Here is a 14,754-nt window from a genome sequence, read left to right as displayed (position 1 = left end):
GGGCATTAACTTCTTTAAGTTTGAAATATAGTTTCAACCATGGGTCTTCAAAATTCTCTGAGCTCCCAGGAGGGAGAGAATCTTGAGAGGTTTCAGTANTTGNAATTGGATCAACAAGCCAATTCCAGTATTTTAAAACATTCATCCTTATATTTCTGATCCTCTAGAACCACTTCTATATTAGTCAGGGTTCTCTAGAGTCACAGAATTTATGTATATGCTCTATATAGTAAAGGAATTTATTGATGACTTACAGTCTGCAGTCCAATTCCCAATAATGGTTCAGTAGTAGCAGTGAATGGAAGTCCAAGGATCTAGCAGTTGCTGAGTCCCACATGGCAAGAAGGCAAAAGAGCGAGAGCTAGACTCCCTTTTTCCAATGTCCTTATATGATCTCCAGCAGAAGGTGTAGCGCAGATTAAAATTGTGTACCACCACACCTTTAATCCCAGATGACCTTGAACTCAGAAATCTCCCTGTAGTCACTATGCCTCAAGATCTCCATACCAAGATTCAGATCAGCTCCAGCAGAAGGTGTAGCCCAGGTTAAAGGTATGTGCTGCCACACCTTTAATCCCTTGAACTCGGAGATCTCTCTGTCTTAATATTCTGGAATCCATAGCCACTGCGCTCCAAGATCTAGATCAGAAACTTCTATCTCCCAGCCTCCAGATTAGGGTCACTGGTGAGCCTTCCAATTCTGGATTGTAGTTCATTCCAAATATAGTCAAGTTGACAACTGGGAATAGCCACTACAGTACCTACACTTATCTGTGACTATAAGATTAACCTTTAGAATTTAGCTAGGAATTATGCTGGTCTAGCAAAGTGGTGGTAGTAGACGCTTTTCTAAGATGCATAGCATCACTAACCTGAGGAGGTTGACTAGGTTTCTAGTACCAGGCATAATGTCCCCCCACTTTCCTGATAACTTGCCATGCTGATATCCTTGTTGTGGTTCATAGGTATTAGAGTTGATTAGAGCAGTTTCATCCCTTGACATCTTCCATAATGTTTTCTAGTAACAAGAAAACTATACTGTAGGATGAAGGCTTTGGGTTAGAACCAACTTGAGTCATCTGAGTTTTGTGTCCTAGATGTGGGTTGTCTTCAGCGACAGAGGCTTACCTTCACCACCTTCACCCTCTAAGAGGCAACTCAGGACCACAGCAATAGCATATATATTTTATGGAGTCATTTGAACTACCCTGACGGACCATTCAAACTGAAAGGGGGTTTCTCATACATGGGACTCGGGATTCTGGTATTCTATGGTTCTTGTGAGAAGCATTGTCAGCCCAAGTGACTTACCTTTGATTATATGCACTTATATGTGCTTAGCATAGTCTTAGGTAAATATAGAATAATAAGATTCTTTGAGAATTTATCAAGCACCCATAGGGGAGCATTAATGGGGATAATAAAGGTCAGTTACAGAGGAGAAGACAGGTCAAGGGATACCACTACTTTTTGAGTCAGCATCCCTCATTCAACCCTCACTTAATGTGTCTCTTCAGCTGGCCAGCAGCCCACATGGATATGCCCTAACTCTCCCTTGTCAGCTCTGGGCTAATACGTCCATTAGTGCTCCTATATTTTCTTCTTCGCCTTCACATGTAATCTGGGGATCTGACTTCTTATATGTCCACAACAAGCATTTTTTCAACTAATCTATCCCTCCAGTCCCCTTGATTTTACTCTAAGTCTATGTCTCTGAGTTTCTTCTTGGTTTTTATTATTTATTATTTTTCTCCAATTAAAGCACCACTTTTGTTGATGCCCCTCATATTTTAAATTCAATGCCATATAAAACATAAACACTATTGCTTGGCTTTATACAGACAGATTAAAGTGGTTGAATTCCATGCTGGCCATTTATGCTTTGAATCTTTTCCAACTTAATATTTTTACAAGATGCTCTTTGTTTTTTTGTGGAAACATTAGACAACTTTGAGATCTTCATTTCTCACATGTTAACAAATTAGCAGGGGCAGGCAGGTTACTGGAAGTCTTTATCCAGCTCATCTCTTTTTAGCGCTGCCTTGTCAATCAATGTCCTAAATACTTGTTTACTCATTTATAACATGGACAACTGATTGCTTCCTGCTTCCAACATACCTATGTATAGTTAGAATAGAGGCAGGTAGCATTTGATTCCATGCTGAAAATACCTGTCACATAACAAGTGTTCAGTTATTGCTACTTTTTGCACTAGATGACATTGTTCACATTCTGCTCTGGGCTCCACTGTATCCGTGTCTGCTGTTCTAGTTGTTTTTGCTCCAAACACGAATGCTAATTAGCAAAGCACCTAGCATCTATTCTATGTTCTTTCACCTATATTTTTCCTTAATATTATGTTAGGAAATTAATGTTTGAGATGAGATAGTATTCAAGGACATTGGCCTAAATTGTTTAAATCAATTTAAAACTCTTCTTTATAAGTATTTAATCCTTGTAATGATTCATTTTGGGGACAATTATCTCCCTTTCAGGGATGAGGAATCTAAAATCAAGGCTAGCAATGAAAACCTCCTGGGTAAGAGAGCTAATGAGTTCCAGATCCCTGGCTTTGGCTCTGGACTTCCTGTCTCAATCGAAAGCCCCTAGTACTTCTAATCCTTAAATTCCTATGTCTTCATTAGAAATGGACCTCAAATACTTTTTATCTTTGTTTTGAATTTTGATAGTTTTATTATACATTTTGATAAGTTTTAGAGAATACCACACTCAATTTTTAGAGACAATTGCACTAAATATGACATGTCTGACTTACAAATCATTTTGAGTTTTGTTGTTACTTTTGTTTGTTTGTTTTGCATAGTCTTAAATTTGGGACTTGATGAATGCCCCACCCCCTTTCATCCTGCTTCTGGCCCTTACCCATTCCCCTTGATAAGAATCATGTCTTTGTGGATGTTTTCCTTCATCGAGTCATAGTTTGGAAAACACACACAAATCCATGATTCCATGGGCTATTAGTCTCCTTGTAACCTGGTTATAAATAAATCTTGACTGTGGTGGAGCCTGGGGCAGGTCAGAAACCCACACTTGAATATTAATGAGTGGGAAGTGGATGATTTTATGATTCCTGACCTTTCCGCTTTAATCCATTAGGGAGTATAGATTGGTTAGTAGTTAGCACAACTGAGCAAAAGCTATCTAAGTGGGAAATTGATCCTGGTAAGTGCACGCATCGTGGTTCCACCCACTAATGCTTCTCGTTTTAGCATTTTGAACTTTTGATCGCAGTTTTCTCAAGTCCATCCCCCAGTGTGCCAAGCTGAAGGGGCAGGAGGTGTGGCATGAGCTGACAGAATTGTCATTTCTTTACATGTTAATTAAAAGGATACGTTAGATGGAAACGGCATAAACTGCAGCAGGTCAGATCTGGATGGTGAGAAGTAGTCCCTGGGGCTTCCCTGTCTTCAGGTCAGCTGGCCTTTATCATGTCAGAAGGTTTTGCTGCTGCTGGCAAGCATTGCTGCGCATACTACTCTTCTCCCACCAGAAGCCTAGGCCTAGCCTGGCTACCTCCACTTCTCTATAATGGCTCTTTCAATCAGAGAGGGCACCAGATGTTTTGAAGGAACGTGAAAGGCAGACCTGAAACCTTGACCAAATTTTACTTCTTTCATTATTTTTCTCTGGACATTGACATTTGGTAGAGTTAAAAATTTCAAATAGGGCATTTGTTTAAATAGCAACCCTCAAATCCCATGGTATATTCACTCCCTATTCTAGATCACATTTCCTTTCATGTCTTCTTTGTCACAAGATAAAGGGGACAAACTGGTTTCATTTCAACCCTTAAATACAGTAAGTGTCAGTATTTGATTAGGAATCTTTGTCAAGGGATTTATGAAGCTATATCTGACCATAGAACATCAGGTCCCACACAATCTCCCATGAAGATAAAAGATAAGATCATAGTGGTTTCCTGCATGCATGGCAGTCAACCACCTTGTACTTTGTTGGAAGTTCATGTTATTTCATCCTTATTCTCCTGACTACTTGGTTAGGGCACCAAAGTAAGGGATGTTGAAAGTTCCAAACAAGAAATGAATGGACTGAATCCATCCAGCTCCGAGATGTCCTGTGTCTCAAGGACACAGAGTGTTTGCTTGGGTCACTATAGCTTGAAGTAACAGTAAGATGAAAGTGTGGTGAATGGGTAGATTCTATAGACAAACAGGCATAAGGAATGGGCAATGACATCGCTTCTGAAGGCAAATTACTTGTTTAAATCCAAGTTCCCCAAGACCTCTTCATCAGGTTCGTTCTCCTTAAGGCACCACAATTTTCTGATCTACAGAATAAGGACAGTAACAGTGCCAAAACGCTCTACTGCAAAAAACAGCTGAGTCATGTAGCAGACTATGATAGAGAACCTGGTATGCAGCTTCTTAGTTACAGCTGTAATTATAAATACCTAACAGAAACTATGATAGAGACCCTGGTACACCGCCTGTTAGTTATGGCTGTAATCATAAGTATCTAACTGAAAGCTACTGCATTTTATGCTGGGGCCTAATGTATTTCATGTTTTATAGTCCTTATAAGGAATCCAAAGCCTTCTTTGACAAAGAGAAGCCACGTATGTTCTTATCTTTGGAATAGAGATAGAATGTTGGAAGCTGTAGAGAGTAACAGAGAAATGAGCCCCAGAGCCTGCTGCTTTTCCTCATGTGTTTCTCAAATCCCTTTATCCCTTAGTCTTACAAATATGTGCACATGCCCTTGCCTCAAGTAAGGTCAGACTGAAAGGCACTGAATTATACCCTTAGTTTTTGACCTAGGCTGGCCTGTTGCTTCAATGTATATACATTGACCTAGTATGATCCTTTCATTAAACCTGTTTAACACATCAAATATTTAAAACATCCTACAGAAGAACTCAAGAGACACAAGATTATTTGGGATTTCTTTTCCATTGTGTGATTGTATGTATGTTAGGTACACATGTGACAGAATATAGCATAGAAAGGGTACTGTGCAAAAAGGTATTCATGCCTAAGTATGGCTCATATCAGAAGGAAAGACGTATCATTGCCTAGACCAGAAAATTGATGAGTTAACTGGGTTATTGTATGTTGAAATGACAGCTGAGCTTGTGAATTGCATGGAATGATCAGTACAATGGTCCTTGCCTCTTTCCTAGGCTCTCATGAATGGTATTGTGCTCATATCTGACACAAGGAATTATGTAATGAACTCAGAGCCTTCAGTATACGGTAGAAGGGAAGAATTAACTAGAAAGGAATCATATATAGTAATATAACATAGACCTCTTCAGAACCAGAGATGCAGAATTACAAACTTCAGGAGAAAACTCCTTTAATCTGTCATTAATCCCTTGAGGCTCTGAATGTACCAACAGTGCATGGGTCTCAGTTCACAGTTAAATAGCTTGATGTATGCTTCCAAGTCTCTTGCCAGATTTCTCTTTCTGTGGTCTATGTTCACAAGAAGTTAGAAAGATGCTGCAGTCTCCCAGTGGCCTGGCTAGCTTGACAAATTAAGCTCAAGTTTCTGAGAGTGACAGGCAGTGACATTTTGTTTGTCTTGTGTAAGGCCCCATCACTTTCTCGGCTTAGAATTGTGTCAATGTATTGATGGTTGTTGTCAGGGAAATCCACTCTGAGGTAAACAGGGCCACAGCACAGAGAGAACAAACTTTCTGCCTGAGAATAAACCTCTAGTCTCAGTGAGATTTGGAGGTCAGCAGTGAGCCAACACTAGAGTGTTGATTCTTCTGTCTCCAAGCAGACAGCAGGAGATGGAGAGCTGGGTCAAATGGGTTGGAATCAAATATCTATTCTGTGTTTTCTTAGGTGACAGGTTGATAGCTGCTTCAAGCTTTGTTCTTCGGCTTCTTTACCAGAAAAACTATGATCATTCTGTCTATTATTATACCTCAAAGAGGTAATTAACATATAGAGAGTTCCTGGAGTATTTACTGGCACAGAATAGGTATTAAAGTGTGATCGATGTAATGAGTAGAAGGCTCATGTCACCATCATCTTCCTCATCAGCACCCTCACCATTAATAGTGCAGGGTAGATGTCAGGATTCCTATGTGCCCCTGGGAGATGCATTCGTGGGTTTCAGAAAAAGATCCTCTTTCTCAAGTTTAAATATTTGCTCATCCTGGAGGCAAAGGAGAGCTTGCTTTAGAGATTAGCATGTGATCCAATTTTAAATTTCCCATGTTGGAAATAAGGATTCTAAATAATGACCTGGAGATTTGAATATCAACATTCCCTGGAGAAGAGCTAGCCAAATGGCATTCTCTATTGCTTTCAGCAAATCCAATTAAGGGAACAGCTCAGTTTACAATGAATCATGGGAGGGGCTTGCAACAAGAGCACTGACGAGGAATGAATAGAACTATGATAGAGTCCAAAGAACACTCATAATTAATATTTGCACTACTCTGTGCAGTTTAAAACACATTTCATAATAACAACCCTTGCAACAACCCTACGGGCATGTGTTATTAGATTTTCCCAGAATCCAGTGCCTCACTGAGCCCTGATGACTGTATGTCTTCATTATATCTAGATCCCACCCTTCTGCAGAGCCACCAGCTCCCTGCCCAACCAGTGCCATCCCCTCTTAGTGAGAGTGTTCATGCCATGTGAACACATGGGTCTTTCCTGTTCTTATCATCCATGTCCTCTATACTTTCATGCTACCACACTTGATCTTCCTACATCATAACCTGTGAAAATACATGCCTCAAAGTTAACATATCTTCCCTATTTTAATCTTCTCTTATTCATGTGTGTGTGTGTGTGTGTGTCTGTGTGTGTGTTGTATGTTTGTGCACAACTTGTGGTAGTCATTTCTTTCCTTTCCTGGTGTGTCCTAGGATTTTAACTAAGATCGGCTAGGCTTACGGGGTAGTTCCCATATAACCATCTCTGAGTTTCTTTCCCCTCCTTATAGTGTTCTTTGTTGGGAAGACTCCATCTCTGGGTGTCACATTAAAGCTGCAGTAGGCAAAGCTGCTTTAGCAGAGGCTAAGAGGACCACAGTGGCCTTTACCTGCCCCCTGCTCCCTCTTTCATCCCTCCTCTCTAATCTACAGAGTCTGTGGAGCACAGTTTGAAGTGTTGGGGCCAGTAGAATAAAGTTCAGCATCCTCACGTAGGAAAAGAATCTACCATCAACTCACTAGCTTCTTCAGTGCAGAAGTAGCCCAGGTTACAAAGGCAACCTACAAAAGTGGTGTCCTGTCGTACAGAACTGACATGGTACTCTATGGATAGAGCTGGAGAAGATGAATGGAGAATGAACAACATGCCTGTCTTCTAACCTTCTTTTAACTCAAATGAAACCCTTGCTTTCCAAATGAATAGAATATGCATGCTCACATCACTGACTTTTGTACAGGTTGCATTCTTTTTACCACAAAACTCATGTCCTTGTGTGATCTTTTCTGACCTCTTCTCCTCCCTTTAAACTATCTGTTTTATCCTATAAGAGCTGTTTTATACAAATTTATGTTTAATCTGATAACCACGTTTCATTGGATACTAGCATTACATTTTGGAGGGGTTAGACTTTAAATAATGTATATATCACTTATTTATGGATCACTATTTTATATTTGGCACACAGTAGGTGTTCAACAAATATTTAATAAACTGAATGCGAGGCTTTATTTCACATAGGAACCAAGCATTGCCTAAGTGGTATGCCGAGTCCAGGACCTGTGGGACATAAGTGTTTCCTTTGTAAACGATCTGAATTGACACGTGTATTTTCCAAGGTATCTCTGCATCAGAAGTGCACCTTTTCCTCATCAATGAAATAGATTAGCTACATGCTGGTTTCTGCGTTAATTTTGAAGTCTTCATAAAACCAAAATGTTACATAAGAATTTTCTGGTTGCTGTAAGCTATACCCATGTAGTATGAACCTTAGGCCAAGAAAACCAATGTATGAGGATAGTAAACAAATAAGGGCTGACCAACATAGTAGCTGGATGGCTCCCAAGAAAAGTCAAGTTTTGACTGCAGACACATCAGTATTACCTGACCTTAAAAGGGAACATAGAGAGTCAAGACAGAAGGGTCCTCTTGTCAGAGCAAGTATACAGGGAAAGAAAGCTGGCAGTGTCATGCAATAAACCCCAGCAGAGATGCTACAGGAGGAAGTAGGAGAGGGAGGACAGAAGAGTTTCCTCCACGTTAATCTTAGCTCTAACGTAAAAATATTCATAGCCTTCTTGATTTTTTCACCGAGTTCCTTTCTCTTGTGTTTATTCATTTATACTTAACATGCATGTCTAAACATTTTCCTTGAACATCTTCTTCCTGAATCCAACTATACAGAAGCACATTCACATCCTAGTCTAGTTTTGACCGAGGAAATGGAACCCAGAGTGTGTGAAGCCAGTGGCTGCCCGAAGCCTTGCTCCTGAGGTGTACTAGCCCTGTCGTTCACATGCTCAGTGCCTTCCCAGAGGGTTGTGAACAGCTCTGCCTGCATGCACATGGGCCATAAGGCTGAAGAGTGGCACACCTGAATGTCACCTTCCACTGACCCCAAGTCCCCATGTCTTTGAGGAGATAGCTCTCAGATTGGTGTTTAGCAAAGAGGCCTAGAATGGATGGGAATCCTAGCCCACAGCAGCATCCCACAGGGAAACACGTGCTTTCCTGGACTTTGGCCCACTTCATTTTCCTTAAGGAGTACCTCCTGGGATTATCTGCCTACTATTCACTTATCCTTAACTCCTATTTCCAGGGCTTACTTAGCAATGGGGATCAAAACTCTGTACTCTCACTTTTTTCTTCTCTCAACACAATTGTAAGTTGTTAAGGTTATATAAGATATTACATGCAAAGTCATTAGCATAGAACCTGGCACATTTAATTACATAAAGCTTTTTAGCTGAGAATTATATTGGTGCTGTTATGGGATCAGAAGGGCCTGGATATTCCAGGTTCTTTCTTACAGGCTATGGATAGAAGAGTAAACAGCACAGTATCTATCTCTAGTAAGTAGAATTTATAATCTTATTAGAATATATCAACTATGCTGTGACAAGATGTTATAAGAAAGAGCTTTTGAGACACTGTAGGAACGTAGCATAGAACTCAGTTTAATTGAAGCTCTCAGAGAATTGTTCACAGAAAGCTACCACTTACAATATGATAGGACTTGGCTAGGTCAAGGGTGGAGGGGGGCACATGCAATCATGTAGTTGTGTACTTGAGCAAAATAACCCTAGAAAAGGATAATTTGCATATCAAAAGATTCTGTGGTTCCTAGCCATCTGTAACTCCAGTCCCAAACATATACATGACATAAGAAAGAAACATGGAAGCAGAAAAAACTGGAGGAAGAGAGTTAGGTGTTAGGGAGAGACACAGAGAGAAAGAGGCCATTGTTTTAAGGAAAAAAGAATAAAGAGGAAAAATATCACTTATTTTGATTATCTGTTAACCAATCAATTAATTGGTCAATTGATCGATTGATAAATCTTGTTTTGTTTTGTTTTGTTTTGTTTTGTTTTTTTAGTTTGCTTGGTATTTAATTTTCATACTAAAGAACAAGGCAGATGCCTAGTAAGTAAAAAGGCACTTGAAAGGGTATTCTTGCTTCTAATGTGAATTCACTAATATGCATTCTTGCTTCATTTCAATTTGCATCTTATGATCTGAAATAAGATCAGGCAAGGTCCCTGTCATGCAATTTTGATTACCAAAAAGGCAGAGTTTATGTAGTTAAAGGACTGAAAGTGCCACCTTGAGTCAGGGTCTGCTCACAGAGTACCCCTCCCACATGTGCCTCCCTAGGTGAACATTATGGGGAAGTGTTCTCTTTACCTGTGTTCTGATATGACATCAGTGTTCAACATATGCCCTACGCTCAATTCCAGATTTTCTATCTGTCTCCCCTATGGCAGGAAATGTACACTCTCAGCAATTTACACAGCCGAGACCACCGCTGAAAGCTAGAGCAATCTTCCCCATTCCAGCATGTGCTGTGGAAAAGCTATAAATCAGATGGCTGTGGTAGAGGTGAATTAACATTACAGAGAACAGCGCTTTGAACTCTTAGAAAGGAAAGTACTCAATAAGTGCACATTATTATTATTGCTTCTGGCCATAGACACACGGCCATCTGAGAACCCTTACTTTCAAATGGTTTCTCTCTTTTTTTTTTAGTGGTTGTAATGAAACTTCTCCACGTACTGTTATACCACAGTACTCCACCTCAGTTTTAATGTGGAAAAACTTCAAGAGCTAATGACTGTTGGATCCACCATTGTTCAGACATCATCAAGAAGACGTATGTTTTATTCTTAATTGGGTGCTATAGATTCTTTCTCTCTTCAGTGTTACTGGAAAGGCGTATAAGTGGATTTTCCAGAATGGTGTAATAAAAATAAAATTTGATTGATTGGTCCAATAGCTCTGGCTGGGAGGATGTCATGTGCAGTGCCGGGGAGGAAATACAGGGCTCTACAGGTGGAGGCTGCTGAGGGAGGACCTTAGAGCCAGTGGCTGCTGCTATCATTGGAACGGCTCACTAAAAGGGCTTATTTTCCTTGCAAGCTTCATCTAGTGCATCAGAACAGCAAATTGTTAGTGTATCTATAGAACATTGAGTTCCTAGAAAGTAAGAAGTCACAGTCTGTGTTTTATTTTTTCTTTCTTTCTTTCTTTCTTTCTTTCTTTCTTTCTTTCTTTCTTTCATTCTTTCTTTCTTTCCAGACAATAATTATTACCTGGATACAATGACTAGATCAGCAGTTCTTTGTGATAGGCAGGTGATCTTAATTGTATGCTGTAGAATGGGCATTGAATGTGTATTTCTGTATTAGCGCAATATTTTTGAAAAATGTTATACTATTTCCGGTAATGTGCCCATGAGCCCTAAAGATCTGATAACTGCTAGAGTGGACAGATTGTGCTAGAAACTATGTTATGCTATTAATATATTAGGTGAACCTAAAGTGACTGACCTGAGATGCTATTTTCTCCAGAAATTACCTAAGAGTGGTGAGATTTTCTAAAAGGCATTAGAATCATTTATTTTTTTCAGAAGAGCTCAGCATAGACACATTGGGGTGGCTCCCATGTATCCCGCGGGCCTCTTTCCTAATGTCATTTCCTCTTTTGCTAGGCCCCCAGGTCTCTTTGTACTTATGTCATATTCATGATCTCCTTTTACAGTTTATTTTTATTTTACTTCACATGTATGAGTGTATGGACTGCGCATATGTCTGTACCACTTGCAGGGCTAGTCCTTGCAAAGGTAGAAGGGGGCATCGAATCCCCCGAGACTGTGAAATTAGATGGCTGTGATTCTTAATATGAATGCTGGGAATTGACCTCAGATCCTCTGGAAGATAAGCCAGCGCTTTTAACCACTGAGCTATCTTTCTAGCCTCTGCATGTATCTTTTAAATTTTAGCTTTCTAGTTAAGGCTAGCCCTTTGTGGAAGGATGAACAGTTGTTTAACATCCATGTGTGTTTGTGTGTATAATTATATACACATTCCAAATGATATATTTGTATATTTCTGGCATATAGTACATTGTCTATAAATATTGACAATATCAGGTGTATAACTCACATCATCAGAAGTGTGTGAAGCAAGATTGGGAAAAATTCTTGTAAGAACTATCCTACTACCTTAATTTTTACTTTGTAACATTTCTCTTCTCCCATCTTTCTCTATGCTGCAATTTATTAGTTTTTACTCAGTATCTTATTTCTACAAACATATATCCTCAGAAAGAGCTATTCATTCATTCATTCATTCATTCATTCAGAAATTAGTTTTTAGCACCTATACTTTACTGAACACTTATCTCTAAAGGATGCAATAGTAAATAGACAAGATCAATTGCTGTGCAAAGGGTTTGTGGTAGGAGCTTTGCAATCAGGTGATGAGAAGTGGTGGGAAACAAGGTTGGGAAGGTAGCCAAAGGGCAGGAAATACTGAGGCCTTAGGACATGGCAGCTGGTGTGTGTGTGTGTATGTGTGTGTGTGTATGTGTGTGTGTATGTGTGTGTGTGTGTGTGTGTGTGTGTACTTCTAGCTCACTGAGACCCATAGGACATCTGAGTCAACATCTTGATTTTTTACCATGAGTGATGGACATACTTCATGAAGTGTAGGGGAAGAGATCCACCAACTCAAGAGAGATATACATGACCAAGAAACATGGAAATTTTAAGAAAGTTCAGATTTGGAGGGTGTCCTGAGCTGTGAGAAGATGCATTGTGAGCCTTGAGAAGATGAAGAAAAAGAGAACCTGCAGGGTTTGAAGTTTTTATGGGCAGGGGCAGATATTTTAAAAATATGCTTTTAATAGAAGTCAACATTTATTGAGTGTTGCATGGTGCACCCTGTGCAAACTGTATTCACTAATTTTTCCAACAGTGGACAGGACACCTTTCTCCTCTTCACTTTACTCTGGGTTCATCTTTTTGTTGTTGTTGTTGTTGTTCTTGTAGTTTCAATTATCACATGTATAATATCTAGTGGGTATAAATGCTATGTCACTACATGAGCAAACAATGACAAAACCCCACATAGGTTCAGTTGAGATGAGCTTTCCTCTCCTGCATGCCCTGTTCTGCCTGTCCTGTCCCACCCTGTCCTGCCCTGCCCTGCCCTGCCCGCCTCCTTTCCCCACTGCACCTCCATCTCTGTGATTTCTCCCTCCCCCTTCCTATCCTGAGCGCTCTGCTGTCCTTCTTGAAGCTTCTCTTTCTTCTCTAGGTTCATCTACTTCTTACCAGTTTCCCGGCTTTGATTTGTGTTGGCTGCTGAATCTGTGCATGTAGATCTTGGACTTCCTTTGTGTTGTCTCCTATGTCTTACTCTGGATTAAGCAATTAAAACTAGTGAAAAACCTCAGCTCTAAAATTTGTCAGTGTCTTTCGTCTCTCCCAGGGGCTTCCCCACACTCCAGTTGTTTCTTGGCTCTTCCATCCTTCAGATAATCACTCTGCTCTTGCAGCTTTGGCCTGCCTGCCAACCCAGACCCCTAGGGGCAGATCAGCACCTCTATTCTTGTCCTTCCTGTTCCTTAGCCCCATGCATTTAATTATGGTGTGTACATTTGTTATGCATGAAGGAACAGGCAAAGTGATTTGCACTGCACAGGAAAACTTAAAAACAAAACTTCTTTAATCAGGTCTCAAGTGGATGCTATGAAAACAATAGAAGTTATATGAAGTCCAGCTTTGAGAGGAAAAACTCAAATGAGCTCACTGAATAGTTCTTGAAATATGGCCACGTGTAGAGTAAGGCGCATTCATCTAGGGAAGTGGAGGGACACAGATTTGCTTTAACCACAACATGCTAGCACAACAGACACTAAACACGCACTGCTGGATAAACAGCCCAATGCTCATACCTCTGAGATATCTTTACCTACTAGCCACACAGTAGTGCTCATGTCTTAAGACCAAAACACTACTATTTGTTATTTTAGTGATTTTTCCCCAGGAATATTTATATTAATGGATAGTATCTTCAATAGGGTCTCAAGCAACTCTTCATACTGTGTAAGAGCAGGGTCGGGCTGATGGAAGAATTAAGTGTCACTGGTACTGCCTTAGATTTGTTCTTGACAAACCTTCTGTACTCTCCTGGCTTTCATGAAATATATTGACTTGATGACATGCATCCATGTAGCTCACAACTGGGGTGTGACACATGGATAAAGATTAGGCCATGTGTTAACAGGCACAGAGAAGAGAACTGTATGTAGTATGCTCGATGGCTTTTCATATCTTAATACAGCAGTGTGGCCTGAGTTTAGTTTTGTTCTTGAGAATACAAGTCGTAACAAATGTTTTATCAGACCTCCATTGCTCCATTTGTATTCTGAGCAGAGTAGAACCAGCAACTTCTCATGGTATTTCAAACCATGATTTTCAAGGAATGTAGTTGCACTTTAAATCATAACTTCAAAGCTAGACAGTGAAAAATAAATTGATTAACATTTGGGGCCAAATGAAGTTTCTTACAATGAGGTCCCCTTTTTTTTAAAAGACAATTAAAAGAACAAATAAGAAGTCTCATAAATTCAATAATGCAAAGACATATGCAGTCACAGCTGGGGAGGGTAAAACTATCTTCAGTTTCTAATCTTTCCAATCTAATGAAGGATAATCGAGTTTCAAAAGTCGCAGAAGGATTGGGAAATCAGAACAGACCAATAACCGAGGATCACAGATAAGTCTTTAAGAACTGGCTGTCCAAAACACATTAGATCCAGAGAGATTTAACAGTGATTTAATTCATGCATTCAAGAAACACCACATAAACACATTCATTATAATGTGTTCTGGAGACTGAAGAAGGCAGAACCATCCAATTTGTTCCACAAGGAAGATTTGATTCCGATCTCCCAAGGTGATGAAATATTATGCAAAAGAGAGCAAAACCAAACAAGAAAGCAGTCCCAACCACGAGTCTGTGTTCAATACCTTAAATTAACTGCATTAAAAATCCAAGCAAACCCAGTCTTACTGATTAAATAATCCAAGAGGAATACACTCTGTTTCAATAGGAAGCAACTGAATAATGAAATACAAGCTTATCAGCTCACTGATAATAATAAAAAGAAGGCTATTTTCATAGCTCTTGAAACATTTGATAATATTTAATAATATTTTCATTTTATATGGAATAAAATAGCCATACCATATTATGATAAATATTCTTATTTTAAGCTTCCAACAAAATGACAGTAGCTACAGATCTCTAAA

This window comes from Mus pahari, chromosome 1 (assembly GCF_900095145.1).
Source record: "Mus pahari chromosome 1, PAHARI_EIJ_v1.1, whole genome shotgun sequence".
Lineage (NCBI taxonomy): Eukaryota > Metazoa > Chordata > Mammalia > Rodentia > Muridae > Mus > Mus pahari.
The sequence above is the reverse complement of the archived record's forward strand: the minus strand, read 5'-3'. Positions refer to the sequence as shown.